Source organism: Pan paniscus, chromosome 9 (assembly GCF_029289425.2).
Source record: "Pan paniscus chromosome 9, NHGRI_mPanPan1-v2.0_pri, whole genome shotgun sequence".
In the NCBI taxonomy this organism is placed as follows: domain Eukaryota; kingdom Metazoa; phylum Chordata; class Mammalia; order Primates; family Hominidae; genus Pan; species Pan paniscus.
Window position 1 is genome coordinate 75,417,238 of NC_073258.2, and position 14,474 is coordinate 75,431,711.

The window sequence follows — 14,474 nt, forward strand, 5'->3', positions numbered from 1 at the left end:
TCCCCAGAATAGCTTCACACCTCAGAGACTCTCATGCTTCTTATTCTGCCTGGAACACACCATGTCTTCTTATCTATCCCACAATTCTTATCTTCTGAGGCCATAGTGGACATCTGATGTCTTGGCCTTCCCAGAATTCCTTCTTTTGGGAATAGAACCTCTCTCTTCCTTTTGGGGAGTCACCCTTCCCTCTCTTGCTCTCAGCCCATATGGTTCAGGTGGGGCTAAGCCCCATCTGTTGGTTCCAAGAGGGTCATGACGCTCCTTGGAGTGATGATTTATCCAGAATCCTTCCTGGGCCTTAGGCTGAATGTATACGGAAGTAAGGGTGGCTAAGCTATAGAATCTAAGTGTGGTGTGACCAACAGCCATCTTTGGCACCACACAGGAGAGAGTGAAGCCAATTCTGAGGTCAGCAGAGCTAAGGAATAGAGGAAGAAAAACCAAGTCCTGATGCCATTGTTTGAGTCCCTGGATCAATCTGTGCCTGAAGTCTATCCACAGACTTTTGAGTTATGAGATCTAAAATATTCTCTTTTCACTTGAGCTAGTTTGAGCTGGGTTTCCTGTTACCTACAACCCAAAGTCCTCACTAATTCAGTGTCACTTTGAGCCTTTTCTGCCCTCATCCTCCCTTTTAAGACTTAGTACTTCTTTTATTTCCCACAGTTCCCTATGCAAGCTTCTCTCAGTGTGTATAACACTTTACTGCATGTGTTTGTTTACAGGTGTGTCTTCTCTACAAGGCGGTGAGCTCCTTGAAGATGGACCAAGTTGGATCCATCTCTGTCCTCAGGGTCCAGCACAGGCTGGAACCTGGCCAGACCATACCATACATGTTATCTTCAAGCTGCATAGATTAAGGGCACATTAGCCAATTGGAGCCTATGGAGATGAGGGCAGTGGTGTGGGGTCTGGAAGCCATGAAGAACATAAGAATAAGGAATGTTTAACTTGAAGTAGAGACCACTTCTGAGACAATCCATTCTCTGATTCCACAGACTGTTTCTGGGTGCCTCCTCTGTGGGAGGCCCTGGACTGGGGGCTGAAAAGGCCATGGATGACACAGCTATAGTCCCTGCCTGGGGAGCTCACAGTCTGGTTGGGATCGGGCATGGAAACAAGGAACTATAATAGAGTGTGGTCAGTACCACTAGAAAGGGATGTAGGGCATGGCCAGGGAAGTCCTCTTAGTGCAGGGGGGCAGAATTATGACAATGTTGGTGGCACATTTTAGCTTTGAGGAGTAACTTTCTAACAATCAGAACTGTGCAAGAATGGAAGGCTGCCTCAGGAGGCAGTAAGTGTTCTGTGTCTGGAGGTGTGTGAGCAGGGCTGGGACAACCACTTAACAGACTGGATATATATTTTTTCTTTTTTATCGTTTTATTTTCAAATTGTCTATGTCTTTTAATGTTAAAGTACGTTTTTTGATAATAACATATAATTGCTTGCATTTATAAAAGGTCAACAAATGCTGCCTTTTCATGAGAGTATTTAATCCATTTACATTAAATTAGTGTTTCATGTTTGGATTTATCTGTCATGGTGTTTGATTTCTATTTCTGTTTTCAGATTTTCATTTCTCTACCTTTAGTTGGAAAATTATTCTTATTCAATTTTATCTCCTATGTGAATTATCATTATTAATTTAATTTGTGTCACCGCTATTGAATTTCTGCTTATGTCCATTTGACTTATTTTTGGTGGTTGCTGTATAGATGCATACACATCTTCTTTTTATCATAGCCTGCCTGCCAAAAATACTCTAGTACTTACGAATATAAGAATTTTGGCAGGGCATGGTACCTCATGCCTGCAATCCCAGTACTTTGGGAGGCCAAGGCAGGCGGATCACGAGGTCAGGAGTTTGAGGCCAGCCTGGCCAATATGGTGAAACCCCTTCTCTACTAAAACTACAAAAATTAGCTGGGTGTGGTGGCATGCACCTGTAGTCCCAGCTACGTTGGAGACTGAGACAGAAGAATCACTTGAACCAAGGAGGTGGAGGTCGCAGTGAGCTGAGATCGCACCACTGCACACCAGCCTGGGCGACAGAGTGAGACTCCTTAAAAAAAAAAAAAAAAAAAGAATCTTAAAACTGTATACTTACTTCTTTTTTTTTTTTTTTCTGAGACAGAGTTTTGCTCTGTCACCCAGGCTGTAGTGCAATGGCGCAATCTCAGCTCACTACAACCTCTACCTCCTGGGTTCAAGAGATTCTCCTGCCTCAGCCTCCTGAGTAGCTGGGACTACAGGCATGTGCCACCACTCCTGGCTATATTTTTAGTAGAGACAGGGTTGGCCAGGCTGGTCTCAAACTCCTGACCTCAAGTGATACGCCCACCTTGGCCTCCCAAAGTGCTGGGTTTACAGGCGTGAGCCACTATGCCCTGCCTTAAAACAGTATACTTCTAAATACCACCCTACTATCTTCATGGTTATATACTTTACATTCATATATGCTATAAATTCCACATTATGTAGTATTATTTTGACTTTATGGTAGTTATGTTCTATAAAGTTGTTGAAATCATGAATACTGAACCATGGCTCCTAGAGGAAATAAAGAGTTAGGTTCCTGCTTGTCTCTGGTCACACCATTTTCTTTTTTCTTTTTGAGATGGAGTCTCACTGTGATGCCTAGGTTGGAGTGCAGTGGCGCCATCTCAGCTCACTGCAACCTCTGCCTCTCAGGTTCAAGCAATTCTCCCACCCCAGCCCCCCGAGTAGCTAGGATTACAGGTGCACACCACCACACCCGACTAATTTTTGTATTTTTAGTAGAGACGGGTTTTCACCATGTTGGCCAGGCTGGTCTCAAATTCCTGGCCTCAAGTGATCTGCCTGCCTTGGCCTCCCAAAGTGCTGGGATTACAGGCATGAGCCACTACGCCCGGCCTATTTTCATCTATTGAAAAATGTATATCCTTGTTTTATGTGTGTTTCCATTTAAAAACATCTTATTTCATATATATTGTTGATTCATTAACACTGAACTCACAGCCAACTGCACTATGAGTTGTGCCTGAACAAAGCTTATGTAACACACGTGTCTTTTCCATAAGGCCCATTATAGTTTTCTTGTGCAGCATTTCAGCACTACTATTGGGAACCATTTTAAATAGTGAAATTGCCATTGAAAAGCACAATTTTTAACAGACTGGATGTTGATGTTTATCAACAAAGAGGACCAATGTGGAGGCTGCAGGGAATTCCTCACAATAAGACAAGCCATTAAAGCTCTGCTTCCTTCTATATGTCAGGTACTGGGATATTAAGACAAAAACAAAAATAAAAAAGAAACAATCTCTGGCTCACAGTAGAAAAGCTCACAGTTTATAGAAATTTTTAAAATGTAACACTATGGCCTGATACCAGTGTCTCTTGAACTAGAATAATGTACAGACCCCCCTTTGAAAGGAAAAAAAATTATTGGGTTACTCATTGTTGACTAAATCTAAATATGTTAAAATTTAAACTCAATATAAATTCCAATGTATGTAACTGTAAAAGCAAATCTTTTATATAAACAATTTTTATTCAGTACAAACATTGAATATGAACAAAACTAAAAAATGAATAAAATGCTAATAACAACACCGCTGCTGCTGCTGGTCATGATGAGTTCTTTTGAGCTCATCCTGTTGGTTTTGTAGAAATATTCTGGCTGGGTGAGGTGGCTCACGCCTGTGATCCCAGCACTTTGGGAGGCCAAAGTGGGTGGATCGTTTGAGCCCAGCAGTTTAAGACCAACCTTGACATGGCAAGACCCTGTCTCTATAAAAAATACAAAAATTAGCCAGGCATAGTGGCACGTGCCTGTAGTCCCAGACTCTCGGGAGGCTGAAGCGGGAGAATCACCCGAGCCCAGGAAGTCAAGGCTGCCGTGATACAGTGAGCCGTGATTGCATCACTCACTGCACTGCAGCCTGGCTGAAAAAGTGAGACCCTATCTCTAAAAAAAGAGAAAGATTCCATCTGGTAAGTGAAGGAGGGATGATAGAATCTAATAAGAGAATGCATCTAAGAAATGATCATTACAAAAAAGAGAGAGAGAAAAAAAGCCTAGTATTACATCCCTCTTGCTGTAAGAACACACTACCACCTAGCAGGAGACGTGAAAAAAAAAAAAAATCATACCTGAATCAGACCAAGCCTCAGGAGCTACCTTTCAATGTTCAGGAAATAGAGGAGATAGAGAGACACATGAAATGATACCAGGAGGACACGATGAACAAAATCTGGACTGTGGAAAACTTGATAGGACAAACATCTGTTTCCTCAACAAATAACAAGAGGGGCAAAGATAAAAAGATGGAGGAGGAACTTACAGATAAAAAAAGACTTAAGAGACATTTGTGAGACACATGAACCAAATACAGTGTCCAGATCTTGTTTGGATCCTGATTTGAATAAAACAACTAAAAGTAAAGAAAAAAGCAATTGGAGAAATGTGAACATTAACTGAATATTTGTTGATATTGAAGAAGTATTTTCTACATGTGGTGATGATGTTGTGGTTAAAGAGTTTAAAAAGAGTCAGGTTTTTTTGTTTTTGAGACAGGGTCTGACTCTGTTGCCTAGGCTGGAGTGCAGTGGTGCGATCTCGGCTCACTGTAGCCTCGACCTCATGGGCTCAAGTGATCCTCACATCTCAGCCTCCTGAGTAGCTGGAACTACAGGTGTGCACCACCATGCCTGGCTAATTTTTGTATTTTTTTGTACAGACGAGGTTTCGCCATGTTGCCCAGGTTGGTGTCAAACTCCTGAGCTGAAGCAATCCACCCACCTTGGCCTCCCAAAGTGCTAGGATTATAGGCATGAGCCACCATGCCTAGCCAAGAGGATTTATCTTTTGGGAATACATACTGAAATATTTCTGAATGAAACAGTATATTTGTTATTCGCGTCACAATAATCCAGGGGGAGGCAGGAAGTGGGTACCAGTTTAGATAAACTTATCTGGCCATGAGCTGAGGATGGCTTTAGCTGCATGACGGTTCATTATTGTATGTTTAAAATATTTTATAACAAAAAGCTTTAAGGCCAAACACAACACCTGTAATCCCAGCGCTTTTGGAGGTGGAGGAAAGAGGATTGCTTAAGGCCAGAAGTTCAAGACCAGCCTGGCAAAATAGCCAGATTTCATCTCTACTTTGAAAAAAAAACAAAAAAAAAAATTAGTTAGGCGTGGTGGCACATGCCTAGCTAGTCCTAGCTACTCAGGAGGCTGAGGTGGAAAGATCACTTTAGCCCAGAAGGTCAAGGCTGCAAAGAGCCATTATCATGCTGCTGCACTCCAGCTTGGGTGACAGAGTGAGACCCTGTTTCAACAACAACAAAAAAAGTCTTTAAAAATAAAAAAAGACACTTGTCTTTCAAGTCGCCCACTTGGCCCTCTTCCAAGTGTACTTTCCTTCCTTTTGTTCGTGCTCTAAAGTTTTTTAACTTTCATTCCTGCTCTAAAACTTGCCTTGAAAAAAAAATGAAAAAGCTTTCTAAGGTGCTGGAAATTTAAAATTCAGGCATTACATCATTATATTGCTGACAGGAGTATAAATTGGTATAACTTTTATGGAAGGCAATTATGACAATGTCTACTAAATTTAAAATACACATATCCTTTGACTCAGAAAACCATTTCTAGAAATGCAGCCTCTGTACTCACCATGTATGAAACACACACAGACACACATACACACATACACGCACACAAATTCTCATTATAGCTTTGTTTGTAAAAGCCTAAGATTAGTAATAAACTAAATGTACTCAATAGAGACTAAATAAGTCATGGTAAATCATTCAATGGAATACTACATAGTCACTAAAAAGAATGAGGATGCCCTTTATAAACTGGTCTGAAACAATCTCCCAAGTGCAAGACTGTGCATAGGGTATGCTACTATATAAAAAAGAATGTGTATAGTCATGTGTGCTTATATATGTATAAAATAACTCTGAAGTATATAAATAAGACACTTTTCATTATGTAGCCCTCCAGGGAAGGGATCTGGGTTTACAGGGGAGAGGGGGAGGAGCAAGACTTACATTTCAATGCCACTATTCTGCACCTTTTAAATTTTATTCCATATGTATGGATTATCTCTATTAAAAATTGATCAAAGTTAAAAAAATTAAGGCATTCAAAAATATAGTTATAAAGACTAGGAATGTGGGAAAATGTTTGTAGCATGATATTTGGTTTAAAAGAGTACACAGAGAGGGCCAGGTGCCGTGGCTTACCCCTGTAATCCCAGCACTTTGGGAGGCCAAGGTGGGTGGATCACGAGGTCAGGAGATCAAGACCATCCTGGCTAATATGGTGAAACCCTATCTCTACTAAAAATACAAAAAATTAGCCGGGCGTGGTGGCAGGCGCCTGTAGTCCCAGCTACTCGGGAGGCTGAGGCAGGAGAATGGCGTGAACTCGGGAGGCGGAGCGTGCAATGAGCAGAGATCGTGCCACTGCACTCCAGCCTGGGCGACAGAGCGAGACTCCGTCTCAAAAAAAAAAAAAAAAAAAAAAAAGTACACAGAGCGGGACGTCCGGCTTCTGAGTGGGAACCTTTCTAGCGCCAGCGACAAAAGAGAGAATTAAATATGGGTGATATTGAGAAAGGCAAGAGGATTTGTACTGAGAAGTGTGCCCAGTGCTACACCGTGGAAAACAAAGGCAAGGACAAAACGAGGCCTAATCTCCACCGTCCAGGCCATTGGATTCTCTTTAACAGATGCCAGTAAGAACAAACGCATCACCTGGGGAGAGGATACCCTGATGGAGCATTTGGAGAATCCCTAGAAGTACATCTCTGGAACAAAAATGATCTTTGCCCACATTAAGAAGAAGGCAGAAAGGGCAGACTTGATAGCTTATCTCAAAAAAAGCTACTAATGAGTAATAATTGGCCACTGCCTTATTTATTACAAAACAGAAATGTCTCATGACTTTTTTATGTGTACCACAATTTGATAGCTCTCATACACCAGAATTCAGATCATGAATGACTGACAGAATATTTTGTTGGGCAGTCCTGATTTAAAACTAAGATGGGGTTGTAGTTAAATGAATATGTTTGGTTTTTTGAATTGTAATAGTAATTGCGATTCAGTAAATGCTATCACTGTTTACCCCTTCTAAAGCTATGATTAGACTTTGTTAGTAATGTTCAACTTTCCAAAGATGGTGAATGCCATCTTAAAACTTATTGGAGATTGGGCTGGGTGTGGTGGCTCACACCTGTAATCGCAGCACTTTGGGAGGCTGAGGTGGGCAGATCACTTGAGGTCAGGAGTTCAAGACCAGCCTGGCCAACATGGTGAAACCCCATCTCTACTAAAAATACAAAAATCAGCCGGGCATGGTGGTGCACGCCTGCAGTCCCAGCTACTCTACTGAGGAGGCTGAGGCAGAGGAATCGCTTGAACCCAGGAGGCAGAGGTTGCAGTGAGCCGAGATCGCACCACTGCACTCCAGCCTGGGCAACAGAGCAAGACTCTGTCTCAAAAAAAAAAAAAAAAAAAAAAAACTTATTGGAGATTGGTTTTATATTTAGATTAATATAACTGGATATGTAAATATATTTAAATGCTGGGGAAATTCCTTCACTGTCTCAGAACCAAGCAAGGTTCACCTGTGTTTTGTGTTCACTTGCTTCTTAAAGGCAAGGGTTGATGATAAGGTAGCAATGTACACTTTAAATTTTTGGCCTTAACTATGCCAATCTAATTTGAATTCCCTGTATCTAAAACGGTTCCTTTTACTTATTGAAAGGCATTTTAGTGTGGTTTATGTGTAATATCAAATAAGGATTATTTAACACTTCTCACATTTTATAGATGATCTATAAGGTCAAATGCTTTAAAAATAGTAGCAAGTTAAACCTCACTCTTGAACTCTTTACAATCTAAGTCAGACTAAGTTGTAATTTAGGATTGTCTTTAAACAGCCATTCAGAAACCTAAAACTGTAGAACTCCTGTGTATTTGTGATCGGGAATGGTGCTTTTGCCAACTTAAAAGGATTAAAGTAGAGGAGATATACACAAATTTAAAAATTATGTGTGATCATAAGACTTAATTAAAAACAAAATCACAGATGATGAAAAAAAGTATACAAAATTTTGTCCACATATTAAAGTATATAAAAATATGTCTGCTCATGATCAAATACTGAAAACACACATCAGTGAAAAGGATTGTGTTAGGTGGGAGTACAAATTTTTTTAACTTTACAGATATTATAAAATGGTATGATAATATTATAAAAATTTGGTTGAAAAATCAGATTTAGATTACAAAAATCTGGTTTCCATGGGAGTTTTCAGAGAGAGACTTTTTAAAAAATCACTTAATAAATCATTTATTTGTAAATCAGCACGTGTAGTAAAAAGAACCTAAGAATTTAGACAATTTTAATAACCCATAAGCATGTTGATTCTATTTGCAGATTTAAATTTTGTATAAATAGCAGTCATTGCATACATACATCTTAACTGTACTTTGTTTATAATCACATTTATGCTACCGATACCCCTCAGAAAAAAACAGATTCTACTTGGTTCTAGCTGAAATATTATCAACTCCAAATAATGCTTTGAGGACCTCCAAAGGTAAAGTACTAATCCCTTTGGCCATTTATTGAGAGAGAGAGAGAGAGAGAGAGAGTTTTGAAGCAACAATGTACCCTTAGTAAAGCTGCTGTGCAAAATTACCCCTCAGTCCTATTCTAAGCTTACAGTTCAGTTGATTTTATTGTCCTCACCTAAGTATATACAATTCACATATGGGAGAAAAACACTAAATCAAGATGATTATTTTCACTATTTTGCTTAAGATTCATATTTAAATATAAATCAAGAAGTTAATCTACAGTTTGAGACGTACTTTTTACATTAGAAATGTTTTTTAAAATGTTAAACTGATACATAATTGTAAATATGGTGTATGTACTGTTTCACATACAGTGTGTATCGATCAAATCAGTGTAATTAGCATGCCCATCAACTCAAACATTTATCATTTATTTGTAGCAAGAACATTCAATATATTAACTGTACTCACCCTACTGTGCAATAGGGCATCCGAACATATTCCTCCTAATTTAACTTTGTACCCATTAAAAGTGGTTTTGTGTGCAAATAACAGACAGATGTTCTACCCATACATTGTTTTCCAAAATTATTGTGTGACTTTTTAAAAGAAAACCACACAACAAATTTTAAAAGGCACTGAGATAACATCTGCTTCTAGATCACTGCTAGGCTCGAAAAATAAAGCTTGTTCTACCAGGAATCACAAGTTAGAACTGAGTATTTGCCAAAGCAGAAATTATATAGTGTCAGTCATTTCAGGCAAACACTATTTGGCCCTCATCCCCAATTATCTGTCAGAACAATTAAAACAGGTCAAAAACAGTCCAGCATAACTGGGCTTCATTATATAAGGCCATTTTGTTCTAAGATGCTAATAAACCAAAATAAGAAATACTAAAATCAAAATAGAAGATATTATTTGAGCTATTTTCATACAAACTGTTGGTTCCTTATATCCTCCCTTCTATAACAATAAAAGGCATATTTTACTGCAAAGAAAATTTTACTTTATATATATCACTAGCCATAAATTTTTGAATGTCATTAATTACAGAAATGTTGCCTAGTACCATTAACCAAATAGCATAACCATTTTATGCCCACATTTCACTTCCATATTTACAAACATATCTATCAGTAAAGAGTTAACAATGAGATACAATCTAACATCCATATTGTCTGATGTTTTGTAGACAGCAATGTAGATGATTTTTTAATCACCTTTCATTTGAGTGACCTTATATAAAAAATAAGTCAATAATTTAGAGGTTCTAAGTCTCCAAAGGAGATTTTCAAATGTAAATATAGAAACGGTTATAGACAATGAGATTTTTAGGAAACCTATTCCGTGTCTGCATCCTGTTATAACTGTTGTATCACCTTTTCTTCCAGCTGCTTTCCTTTGCCTGCAAGAGGTGTCAAGATGAGTTTTGCCTGACTTCTTTGATGTCCTGAACTTTCTGTAGTCCTTTTTTTCTTCAATTTGTTCATTATAAATTTAGCTTAGCATTTGTTTGATCTTTTCAACTGTCTTCATTGCATCAGTAGTTTTATTCCATAGTTCTTGCCGGTATTTGACAGGTTCATTTCTGTATTTTTCAAATTCAAATGAATTACCCACTGTAAGCTCATTATTACCAGTTGCTTTACAAAATGCTTTAGTCCACCTAATCTTTCCAGAATTGCGCTTCTTTTAAAGTTTTTATGCCATTTGTATTTACACAATCTGAACACCTTGCAATAGCTGCAGATGAACATCATGATGTGGTCAGGGTAGATGGGCCCCAAAGAAACTAACACTTCTTAGTACACATGCTGAGCTCGCATGGGCCTCCACTGACCACATACGGAGCTTGAGAGGAAGTCAAGAGGTATCTTGGAATTCCACATTCTGACCCTGTCATTCTTGAAAGAAAATGATGCATAATTTCTGAATAATTCAGAAAGAACATATAATCTTTCCAGTTAGTTTTTACATAGTTCTGTTTATCAAATTTCTGAATTAACTTTTCTGAATTCAAGGGTTTCTAAAACTAGCCTTAAGCAAAATTCTGAAATCTAGGCTGGGAACCATGTAACCCAGCCCAAGAAGGTACTTTAAAGCGTCTTCAAGTTGTTTTTCAACCTAGGGGAAACAATAGATTCCGTTAAATCCTGAAAAGGATGTTTTTGTGTGTGAAAAATGGCCTGATACACTAGGTTAGACTCAGGAGGCTTTAACAAGTTTTGTCTTATGGGTAAATGGTGGCGATTTTCACAGATAACATCATTACTCCCATCCCTTACTACGGTTTATACAAAAGAGGCTGGAGAATAAGTACATTTTTACAGCCAGGTGTGGTGGCTCGTGCCTGTAATCCTACTTAGCACTTCGGGAGGCTGAGACAGGAGGATCTCTTGAGCCCAGGAGTTCGAGACCAGCCTGGGCAACATAGGGACACCCTGTCAGAGACTTTTACACAAAGCGAGGTGCCTGATACCTGATCACGCTGCCAGAGCTGGCTCTGTTCAGTTTCCTGCCAGCCTCAGTGGGGGAACAAGACACTGGACTAGTAACTGCAGTTGGTCACGTCCTCACCCTCAGCACTCATTCACCAGACTCTGGACAATCTGTTTATTTTGAGGAAAAGACTCTGAACAAACAAGAAGAGGCTTTTTCAAAGGAGGAAAGCCAGGGTGTTAAATATCCTCCTTCATACACTCAGCTTCCTTCCTTAAGGAAAGGCCCCAGTGGGAAACCGGAGGTGGGATCTGTCCAAGCAGGAAGGAGAGCCAGGAACCCGCAGCAGTAGCCTGACCTGATGCCACAGCTAGACCTCAGCCTAACTCTGCCCTCCTGTTCTACATCCTCCTGCTTTGCCTACCCACTGACCACCTGTTCCTGGGGGCTCCTCCTGCAGACCTGCCTCACTTGCCCTTCAGAGCCCACACTGGGAGCCCAGACTCACCCTGCCCTTATCAACAACATGACCTCTCACAAGGCACTTGGCCTTTCGGAGCCTTGGTTTTCTTATCCATAAAATAACCTTGCCTATCTTGCCGGGTTGCCAGAGGAAGAGACTGCCAGAGGATGAGACGGTCATAATGTCCCATTCTGTGTCCCTGCACCACTTATTCTCTACTTCTCAGTCTACTCCTCCTTGCCAGCCTGTGCCTCACACAGCCTATGTCTCACATTTATCAGTCCTCTGCTCTCCTCTGTTAGAGCTTCTGCACCTAAACCTTCACTCATCCCACTCATGCTCCAGACCCAACTGCCTCTTGGCTCTTTCTGCTTGCCTCTCCCATGAGTATCTCAAACTTGATTTATCAAAAACTGAACTCATCATCTTCCTCTCCAAACTTGATCCTTATCTGGTGTTCTCCATCCCAGCAGTATCTTTAGCATCCATCCACCCAGCTGCTCAAGTAAGAAACCTTGACTCTACCCCAACATTCATGGATAGCAGCAGCAGTGGCAGGAGCAGCAGCAGCCATTTTCTACCAGGTGGCCTGGGAAATAGAGAAAGCTGGACTGAAGCGAGACAAAATGAAGCAAACACATGCCACAAAGCATGACAGAGAGTGGGAGGGAAAAGACTACCTAAGTTCCTAAAGAGCTTCACACTCTGGTTCTGTTCTTCAGCTGCTGCCTTACTCTTGGATTCTATGAGACTCCAGTACCTTTTCCAATAACCCCCACCCTTGTTCTTTTTTTTGGCTTATGTTAGAATTGGGTTTCTACACTTACAAATATAAGAGTTCTGATTAATATAAACAATTACATTAGTTATAGCAGGCTAGGTTGTGCTGTGACATGTAAGTGGCTGAACTCCAATGCATGTCCATCGTCAGCAGGGGGCTCTGATCATTGCAGTCCCTCAGGAAGCAGCCACCATCTTCAGTGTTGTTGGTCACTGTTCCAGAGGGAAACTCTGAAGGTCCTGGCACCAGCTAGTCAATGCTCCAGCTCAGAAGTGACATGCCACCTCCATTCATAAATTAACCAGAAGAAGTTAACCTTGCTCCTACTCACCCATGTTGGGGCCACAAAGCACAATCCTGCCATGTGTCCAGAAAGCAGAGAGCCAGAAATATTTGGTGAAGATTAAAAACTATCATATATTTTCTGCTGCCTATTCTGTGCCAGGCCCTGAGCCAGGGGCCAGGGACACAGGAATGAGTAAGTCATGGCCCTTCCTTAAAGGGCTCCCCATGACTACGATATAAAACCAATACTGTGATGGGTCCACTGAGACTCTGCTGTGTCTCAGAACAAGGAAATGTCTAGATTAGGGGTCACCAACTCAAATGCCTACAGGGGCCAGGAAGCTAATGTCAACAAGTAGGGGAAGAGAGGGGAGGTGCTGCAGGTAACTGGAAAATGCAATTTTAAAAACATACCTGCTTCTGGCTGGGCATGGTGGCTCATGCCTGTAATTCCAGCACTTTGGGAGGCCGAGGCGGGTGGATCACTTGAGGCCAGGAGTTCAAGACCAGCCTGGCCAACATGGTGAAACTCTGTCTCTACTAAAAATACAAAAATTAGCTGGGCATGGTGGTGGATGCCTGTAATCCCAGCTACTTGAGAGGCTGAGGCAGGAGAATTGCTTGAACCCAGGGCGACAGAGTGAGACTCCGACACACACACACACACACACACACACACACACACACACACACACACACCAACAACAAAACCGTACCTGCTTCCAATCATCAGGCAGATGGCCCAATGTTTCCAGATCTCTCTAATTTTCATGAGAAGCCAGAAAACCAAATTTTTACATGACAATTTCCCATTTTTTAAATGTTGGCAATTACTAAACTTAACCAGATACATACACACATACATAAAATCCTGTAAGCCTAAGAGAACACGTCTGCAGGCCAGCACCATGAGGGCCAGTTTGTATCCCCCAAGTCCAGCACAGGAAGCAACAGTTTCCTGTACTCTGTGCTGGTCTGTCCACACCAAGACTGCTGTGCTCAGCCGTGAGCGCTGCACCTAATGGGACACACATGAGCCGGGGCTGGTCCACAGACAGATGGGCAGGATGGGAGGAGACTTTAAATAGTTCAATTCCCCTTAATCGATATTTTCAAATAGCATTGTGTATGTCAAGCCCAGTGCTACATGCTGGAGATGCAGAAGGAAACAAGGCAGAAGCAGCTCTACTCTTGCGGAGCCTATTGCCTTGAGGGGAACTCAAAGGATCTGGGGATAATTTCCCTGGAGAAGGCTCATGGAGGACAGACAGTAATAATAATGATAAGATTTACTGAGCTTTTACTCTGGGCCAACATTACCCTCAATGCTTTACCTATAATTATGTCATCTAATTCTTACCACTATCCTTGTTTCATGTAATGAAACTGAGGTTCAGGAAGGTCAAGCAAATCAGCCACTACAATTGTGTACAGATTCTCTATGGTCCAGAAGAATGGAACAGGCTGTCAAATGAGAGCACGTACTTAAGAGGCTAACACAGTATGACCGTATGTGGCAATAAATGAGTGCTGAGTACATGTCTATTTCTTTTCCAGTCTCTGGAAGCATTCAAGAACAAGTTGTATGGTCATTTGTTAGGGTTGCTAGAGAGGGAGGCTGAGTATCAGATAGGTAGAAACACTGTGCATGGCCTTCCATCTATGAGAATCTAACTCCACTTTTCCTGGAATAATTATTTTCCTTTTTGGCAATAATAACAAAGTAATTATCAATGACTCCTCACTTCCACACCCCTACAACAGCAGCAGTAGCCCTGTGGATGGGAAACTAAGGCCCAGGAAGAATATGGACCAAATTACAGGTGATAAACCATCAATCAAGTAATATTGATGGAATGTCCATGACACGTAAACCATATTGTTCCAAGCTCTAAATCAGTGTGCACA